We start from the raw sequence: 7,086 nt of genomic DNA, 5'->3' as shown, positions 1-7,086 counted from the left end.
CTCGCACTGTGGCAGGGAGGATCCCAGTCCAAAGCCTGGAGTGCTGACCAGGGCCCTTTTCCTTGGCAGGCCCTGAAGTCCTTTTTGTCTCCTATCTCTGTGAGTCTTTTAAAACCTCTACTCCCCTCTGATCTACCTCATCAGCAGATGTCTCTGGCGGGGGGAAGCAACCCCAAATGCTAGGCTCACCTGTTTAAGTCTACTTTGCCACAATTTTGTAATTTTTCACTGCCTTGTTAGAATTCTGATGTTTTCAAGCAGCTGTTTTTTGTTTTTCCAGGCTGCTTTCTCTCTTTTTCCCTTTCCCTTTCGTTTTTCCTTTCCCTTTCCCTTTTCCATTTCCTTTTCCCTTTCCCTTTTCCCTTTCCCTTTTCCCTGTCCCTTTCCCTTTCCTTTTCCTTTTCCCTTTCCCTTTTCCCTTTCCCTTTTCCCTGTCCCTTTCCCTTTCCCTTTCCCTTTTCCCTTTCCCTTTTCCCTTTCCCTTTCCTTTTCCTTTTCCCTTTCCCTTTCCCTTTTCCATTTCCTTTTCCCTTTCCCTTTTCCCTTTCCCTTTTTCCCTTTCCCTTTTCCCTTTCCCTTTCCATTTCCTTTTCCCTTTCCCTTTTCCCTTTCCCTTTTCCCTGTCCCTTTCCCTTTCCCTTTTCCCTTTCCCCTTTCCCTTTCCCTTTTCCCTTTCCCTTTTCCCTTTCCCTTTTCCCTGTCCCTTTCCCTTTTCCCTTTTCCCTTTCCTTTTCCCTTTCCCTTTCCCTTTCCCTTTTCCATTTCCTTTTCCCTTTCCCTTTCCCCTTTCCCCTTTCCTTTTTCCCTTTTCCCTTTCCCTTTTCCCATTTCCCTTTCCCTTCATTTCCCTTCCTTTTTTGAGACGGAGTTTCACTCTGTCAGCGCATACCACCACACCCAGCTAATTTTTTGTATTTTTAGTGGAGACAGGGGTTTCACCATGTTGGCCAGGTTGGTCTCGAACTCCTGACCTTAGGTGATCCACCTGCCTTAGCCTCCCAAAGTGCTGGGATTACAGGCATGAGACATCTCGTCCGGCCTGTTTTGCCAAGATTTTCTGGTGGTTTTCATTAAGTGAGAGCTGATGGATATTACCTAGTCTGCCATTACTGGACATCATTCTTTTTGACTCCAGCTCCTGATCCTTATATATATTTAATCTCATAGAAATGTGCACTATTTATTTAGTTTGCTTCCTTGTGAGTAGCCTTCAAATGTGTCACCTGCAGGTGCCTGTTCAATTAGGCTTTGGATAACAGTACAAAATCTGGCTGACACGAATGCCTAGTTCACCACTAAAGTAAGCTGAGCACTGCAAATGCTCTGTGCTGTGCTTCAGAAATCAGAAATTGCCAGCTTTTATATCTGGATATGATTCCCTCATAGCGGATTTCATACATGTGAATTCAAAGTTTAAATTTGTGCCATGTGCACAAAATGCCCAAATAGGCATGAGAAAAATATCTTTTTTCCCATCCACATTGAGATACCTCAAACAACTATGAAATACAATTTTTCTTTCAGTTTTCCAAAATACTTACCTGGGTTGAGATCGAGAATAGAGCATTTTAGGCCAAAATGCTTCTTAAAAATTTTATGATTTATGAGTTTAGAAAAAAATCTCTTTTGAACTTTAGGCATATGTTATTTTTAGGATATCTTATTCATGAAAAAACAAATTTTGGTGTATTTTCTACATAGGTGAAATAATTCAGGTGTTCGCATGAGTCAGTTATTTCTATGACTATTTTATTTTTGTAGTTTTTCAGCTGCCTTCAGTGGCCTACATTTGTTTAGTAACAGAATTAACAAAAATTGCTGTCATTATTTTGAGTTAATTTTCAACTCATATTTTTAATTTACTAAATACATTCTGGCACAATTGTATTATCAGAGACCTTAATTCAAGTCTTTAAATATTTTATAAAATTATATGAAGAACTGAAATTATTTGATGTTTTTATTTTGATTTCTCTGAACAGTGACAGTATTTCCAGCTTCTTCATGCTTCCGGATAAAAGTTGCATCAAACAATATTTGAATCTAAATGTGGTTTAAAATATTTCTTAATTCTAAAGCTTTTTGTAGTTCCGATTTTCTAAGCCACATTAGCTATATTTGATCTTCTAGATGAAGAAAGATTTGACTATGATTAAATATGTACAGTACCATCCTGGAATAGATTTTATTCATAGATTAATAAAATATGTGCAGCATGATTTAGGAGAAAATATTTTAGGACATTAAATTTAGTTACATAATACAGTCTGTTTTTAATTCTGTGCAACTAAAATCTGGTTTGCTTTAAAAAGAAAAAGTGTTTAAATTTCACTGGGAAATGTAGAGAATTCGTTTTCCAGGCCCATCAAAATCATACCCAATCATCCTTTTAGGAAATTTTCAAAATACTAGATTAGCTTTTCAACCTAATGATTGTTACGGTCTAATTTTCTTTCTTTTTTTTTTTTTTAATTATACTTTAGGTTCTGGGGTACATGTGTAGATCATGCAGGGTTGTTGTATAGGTACATATATGGCAAGGTGGTTTGCTGCCTCCATTCCCCCATCATCTGTATCTGGCATTTCTCTCCATGTTTATCCCTGCCCACCCTCCTCACCCCCGGATGTCCCTCCCCTAGCCCCCTGCAACTGACCCCAGTGTGTGATGCTCCACTCCCTGTGTCCACATGTTCTCATTGTTCAATACCCGCCTATGAGTGAGAATATGCAGTGTTTGATTTTCTGTTCTTGTGTCATTTTGCTGAGGATGATGGTTTCCAGATTCATCCAAGTCCCTACAAAGGACACAAACTCATCATTTTTTATGGCTATGTAGTATTCCATGGTGTATATGTGCCACATTTTCTTTGTTCAGTCTATGATGTCTAATTTTCTTACCTGTACTTACCATTTGGTTACATATTTCTTATAGTACTTCCTTGGTTCAAATGTAGTTCTTTTCTGATACTGAATAAACTGTAATGTAAAGGACCTAGCAAAATGCCTGGTATATATTTGGTAATCAATAAACATTACTTTCTTTCCCTATCCTCTCATGTTCTTAGCTACTGATTTTTAAAGATATTGAGAAAATGGCAGCAAGAAAAATTTAGGAGCTCAACTTCCATTCTAAATCTTTAAACTTCTTTTTCTAAAAGAAAGATTCAAACCAATGCATGATGTTTTAGGCATAATTCTGTAATGACCTCTTGAGACTTCTATCCTCTGGAGCACACATCCTGGAAAATCTCCTCCCCATGAGTGTGATTGCAATCTGAATTTGATGAAATACTCATTCCCTTGATTGGGTTGCATTAAATTGCAAAGGTGGTGGTATAATTATTCCTGTGATTATGTTATATAATATGACTCCTTCTTAGGAGACTGGAGAGAGAAATTCCTGCTGGCTTTGAAGAAGTAAACTTCCATGTTTAAGAGGGCCATATGGCTAGGACCTGAGGGTGGCTTCTAAAAGTTGAGAGCAATTTCTGCTGACAGCCAACAAGAAGTCAGGGGTATCAGTCCCAGCCAAAAGGAGACTGTGAGTGCTTTATTCATAAGAAGTTTGCTACCAACATATAAGTATTGTGAAAACCACCACTAAATTAACCCATTTATGCCTAGTGTTCCATTATTGGAACTCTAAACTTGTGGGAGTTATTTATATCCTACTTCTCAAGGTAATTGCCAAAGCTTGATTTCCCCTCACCTCCCCAAAATTTGCAACCTTTGGCATAAATGGGTTAAGGCCAAAATGGGAAAAGCAAAGAATCATATCAACATTACCATCATTTGTCATGCAGATTCAGGCAAGCCCACTGTCTGATCAACAAAAGAACCATCAAAAAAATTGAGGGGGAGGCTGCCAAGGTAGAAAAGATTCCTTCAAGTATGTCTGAGTCTTGTAAAAACTGAAAGCTGAATGTAAGCGTAGTCTCACCATTGATAACCCCTGTGGAAATTGGAGACCAGCAAGTATTATGTAATCGTCATTGTTGCTCCAAAACAGACTTTAAAAAAATGATTATAGGCACATCAGAGAAACATTCTCCATAGGAGTACAGCTCTTCCAACACTGATTTTAGGATTTCTGGCCTCCAGAACTGTAAGATAATGAATCTGTGGTATTTTAAGCCACTAAGTTTCCGAGAATTTGTGCAGCAATAGAGAAATAATGTACTTGATATCTGAGAAGAGCCTCTTAACATGGAAGAAACCAAAACAAACTCGAAGGATAGAAACTATACAGGAGCAAGAGCCCCTCAAAGATGAAAACTTTTCCTAATATATGTGGAGAGACAAGTGAATATATGCATCCATTAGAGAACAGAATCATACATAGTAAACACTCAGAACAAAAAGATTCTTGAAAAGTGAAATGTAATGGAATTTTAAAATGCAATATAAGTGCTGGTGGATAAAGTTAAGGAAACTTTACTCCCCCAAAATTAAAGATAATAGAGAGAAAAAGAAAAGCAAAGGAGCAGAATAGTAGGTCCAAAATCTGAATAATAGAGGAAATCATCAACAAAACAATTTGTCAGAATTGAAGGATATACACTGTCAAGTTGACAGCATTCACTGAGTAAGCAGCACAATGTGTAAAAATAAATTCACACTAAAGCACATTACCATGAACTGTGATGGGTGCAATTAGAAGATTCTGTAGGTCTCCAAGGAGATGTCAGATGGGGACAGGAGGAAAGATTATATACAAGGAAACCAAAGGGCATATGAAGAGGAATATATCAGGAATCAGAATAAGTTTGATCTTGTTAACGTCAGCATGGAGTAGCAAGATAATGGTCAATGCCTTCAAAGTTCTGATGGAGAAGTAATTCTAACCTGGAATTCTATACCTAGCCAAACTGTCATAAGTTGATGCTGGAATAAATATTTTTATAATAAAGTACCCTTAACTATGTCACTGAGGGCTATCTTCCATCAAAATGAAAGAGCAAATCAAGAAAGAGGTAGCCGGAATTCAGAGAAAAAAGGAAATTGAAGAGAATACCATATGATAGATCTCTGAAATGCCCAGGGAACAGTCCCTGAAGCTCTTTTCCTTTTTATTTTTTTCTTATTGATTTATTTTTATCATCCCCATGGATACCATGGATAAAGCTCTTTTCTATCAACAATAACTTGCCATGAAATTATTTCCTTTTTTCAAATTGAGTATAATTGGCATATTGGAAACTGCATATCTAAAATGTACAATAGTGTAAGTTCTGACATATACACCCATCACCAAAATCAAGATACTAAATATAGTTTGTCACCTCCACAGCCTTCATGATGCATCTTTGTATCCCTCCCTCTTTTTCCTTTCTGCTCTGCTTCATTCCCAACCCAGGCCCTAAGCAAGCACTTACCTGCTTTCTATAACCATAGATATTTGTATATTCTAAAAAATATTATAAGGGGAAGATACAGTATGTATTCTGTCTGACTTCTTTTAATCAGCATAATTAATTTGGGTTTCATTCATATTTTTGTTTATTTGATAGTTCAATCTTTTTGGGGTTTTTGTTTGTTTATTTGTCTGAGACAGGGTCTTGCTCTGTTGCTTAGGCTGGAATGTATTGGTAAAATAATAGCATAGTTCAATCTTTTATTGCCGAATAATGTTCCATTTTATGAATCATTTGGGTTGTTTCCAGTTTGGGGCTGTTATAAATAAAGCTGCTGTGACCGATCGTATACAAGTCTTTATATGAACATATGCTTCCTTTTTCTTGGGCATATGCCTGAGAATAGAAGTAATACATCACATAGTAGATATATATTTGGCTTTTCAAAAAATTGTCAAATTGTTTTCCAAAGTCGTTTTAAACTTCACTTTCTTATCATATGTATATAAATAGTTTCACTTTCTCCTCATCTTCACCAACATTTAATATAGTCAGGCTTTTAAATTCTAGCCATTTAATGATGTTATAGTCACTCTTTATAAGAAGAATGGACCCTCACCCAGAATTTGGTTAAGAATCCAACATAGATAATGCCACGCACACACACATACACACACCCCAAAAGATGTGAAAGGATCTGTTACATAAGGAGTCTCTGAGAGGATCAGGGAAGGCTTCCCAGCTGGTTTGAAAATGGTTTGAAAACTCACTTCAGCAGCACATGTACTAAAATTGGAGTGATACAGAGAAGATTAGTATAGGCCCTGAACAAAGTGACAGGCAAATTTGTGAAGCATTCCATATTTTAAAAAAAGAAAAAGAAAATGGCTTGAGAGTCCAGGTGCAATGGCTCAGGGCTATAATCCCAGCACTTTGGGAGGTTAAGGCAAGCACCTTGCTTGAGCCCAGGAGTTCAAGACCACCCTCAGAAACATGAGACCTTGTCTCCACAAATAATTTTATTTTTTTGAGACAGGGTCTCTCTCTGTCACCCAGGCTGGAGTGCAGTGGCATGATCAGGGCTCACTGCAGCCTCAATTCCCATGGCTCAAGCAATCCTTCTGCCTCAGCCCCCAAGTAGCTGGGACTACAGGCACACACCACCATGCCTGGCTAATTTTTCTGAATTTTAAATAGAGACAGGGTTTTGCTATGTTGCCGAGGCTGGTTTTGAACTCTTGAGCTGAAATGATCCTCCTGCCTCAGCCTCCCAAAGTATTGGGATTACAGGCATGAGCCACCATGCCTGGCCTACAAATAATAATTTTTAAAAATTAGCCAGGCTTGGTGGCATGTGCCTGTGGTCCCAGCTACTCAAGAAGCTGAGGCAGGAGGATCACTTGAGCCAGAGAGGTTGAGGCTGCAGTGAGCTGTGACTGTCCCACTGCACTCCAGCTTGAGTGACAGAGTGAGACCCCCATCTCAAAAACAGCAACAAAGAAAATGGCTTGAGAGAACGAGGGAAGGAGACTGGCTTAGGGATTCAGTGGTGATTAAGAGGTGGGTGAAGAAGGGAAGATTCTTAAACATAGGTCAGGGTTGTGCAGTTTACTTCCCACTGGCATTAAAGAAGGGAACACCAGTTTTCTTATCAGCTTTCCCAGTTGTTTGGCAGGAGATGGAGAGGTGAGCTTCAAAGCTATTAGCTACCAAATCAAAACTGGAGTCAGAT

General features: G+C 38.3%; 1 non-coding gene across 1 annotated transcript; it reads left to right on the top strand.

Moving 5' to 3' along the window:
* The first annotated feature begins 6,120 nt into the window (after positions 1-6,120).
* On the top strand, positions 6,121-6,222 carry LOC116544149. Its single transcript, XR_004265837.1, has one exon. It is a non-coding gene; the product is annotated as a U6 spliceosomal RNA (small nuclear RNA).
* Positions 6,223-7,086: the final 864 nt, after the last annotated feature.

The sequence above is a fragment of the Sapajus apella genome, unplaced genomic scaffold, assembly GCF_009761245.1.
Source record: "Sapajus apella isolate SASKATOON/1434 unplaced genomic scaffold, GSC_monkey_1.0 scaffold207, whole genome shotgun sequence".
NCBI lineage: Eukaryota > Metazoa > Chordata > Mammalia > Primates > Cebidae > Sapajus > Sapajus apella.
Note: the sequence above shows the minus strand (reverse complement) of the source record. Positions and strands in the feature narration are given on the sequence as shown.